Raw genomic sequence first — 2161 nt, 5'->3', positions numbered from 1 at the left:
TATATATATATATATATATATATATATATGTGTGTGTGTGTGTGTGTGTGTGTGTGTGTGTGTGTGTTATTTTATTTTTATTTTATTTATTTTTTATTTTTTTGTAGATGGAAGTTTTGCCTTACACTGTATGCCAAAATACGATTTATGGACTAGAGCTGTTATGCCTAATTATAACACCTTAATTGAAAGCCTTGAAATAGTTTATGTCTGTGCTGACTTTAAATGTAGGGTTTCCAGTGCATTAGAGAGTGCAATCATGTTTTCAACCAAAATTTGTATCAATTACTGTGTACTATGTTTATACCTATATAAGCAACAGGGTGCAGAATTTATTCACTTTTCATAGATTTTGATTTATTTTATTTTTTTTGTAAGGGCCTTTTGCATGGCTGTTTAGTAATTTGGTACAATATAGACAAACAATATAACAGGATCATAAAACTTTAGAGAGTGTAAGAGGGTTGGTCTGTGATGAACAAATATACATTTCAGCCTCTCTGCTTGCTGGACCTGTTAAGCTTCTCAAGGAAGTGAACAACTTATGGGAAATCATATGGAATCATACTTAAAGATATGGTGAAATTTTATAACCGTGAAAACCAAATGCTACAGTTTTTTTCATAACCAGTATAACCAGTGGCTTCCTGCAGACACTTTCAAGTAAATAAGAAAATTGTTAATATCAATGATGGATTGATCACTGAGGATTGACCAGGTTTGAATCAGACCTGAATTGCTATTGACTGGTTTCAAGTGATGTCACTGCATGACCGCGACACTATGTTTGTAATCAAAATTCCATATTTCTTCTTCATGCTACGCTGTGGAATGTGGCAAAATCCGGCTACATTTTTGTTTCTATTTATCAATTATGAAAAGGTGACACTGCTGTTGAATTACCAGAGCCAAAATGTCATTTTTATTTCAATAAAGTTTTATCTTTTAAGTAAAACGGCTTCATTTCACCAAAGTCAAGCAGCGATGAAGGTGGAGAAGTGCATGGTCTTTGCTCATTTACTCAGACATGTCAGTTATCTATACACATGTCTATTATATTTATAACATAATCGAGTCAGATACAATTAAACTGGAAATCCACATAGGACGATACTTTCAGAACATCCAGGCTGTATAAAAGGTATGTCATAATTGTAACACATTATGATAATTATAAAGCACTATAATGTGAATATATAGTATATATTTAATGTGTAGATACTAATGTTAGACAATAAACAACACATCATAAGATCATGAAGCACAGACTTTATTCACACTGCCAGACTACGACGTGAACATGCCTCGGTTGCTTTCTGTGTATTCTTCATGAGTTAAAAGCAGCTCTTTCATTTATACAGATGGGATCATCACAGATGTTTTGTAATATTTTGACCAAATCAGAGCAGATAACATTTGTACCTTCTGAATGAGAGATGTTCACGGTGATGTACCGGTAGGCGTGTGCACTCGCCAGTCACACAACAGATTCGCCGGCGTACGGAGATAAATCGTGGATAAAATATACCTAAATGTCCGCAAAAGTCAAATTTGGCAATATTTCTGCTGACCTTAGACCTGTATACACCTATTCTGGGACATTGCATGGATCAAAAGCATTTTTTGATGTTTTTATTGAGATCATTTTATGGGTGTTTTTCCATTCACCGCCATTGTTTCATCCCGCTGATGGTCACAAATATGGCAGCTGTGGGGAAAAAGTAACGTCACTAAAACAGGTTAATAGACTATATAGTCTAGGGTAAACAATTTGGAAGGAAAAAAAATGAACTGAAAAATGAATCATGGAATACATTTATGAAAAAAAAAAAAGGTGCATCTATCGAACTAGTAAAGAATCTTGATCCATGGCGTAAGAAATTAGTTCCACACACAAGTGTGTTTTTTGCACCAGTCCCACTCTGGCTCATGTGATATTGCTTGAATAAACGTTGTTATCAGCAATGTAATCAATATAATGATAGGTCGCCTTTTAAGTCAAAAGTCTATTCTTGGCTCTTTCTTTTAAGCAAACATGGAGTTTCTTTCTAAACATAAAGTTTGTCTGTATATGTGTGTGTGTGTGCATGATGTGTGTTGTTTGTACACATGTAGCAAACTAAATGTTACTCAAAACACCTCACGCACGTAAGAACACAAC

The sequence above is a fragment of the Myxocyprinus asiaticus genome, chromosome 2 (genome assembly GCF_019703515.2).
Source record: "Myxocyprinus asiaticus isolate MX2 ecotype Aquarium Trade chromosome 2, UBuf_Myxa_2, whole genome shotgun sequence".
In the NCBI taxonomy this organism is placed as follows: Eukaryota; Metazoa; Chordata; class Actinopteri; order Cypriniformes; family Catostomidae; genus Myxocyprinus; species Myxocyprinus asiaticus.
This window is presented reverse-complemented; position numbering follows the sequence as displayed.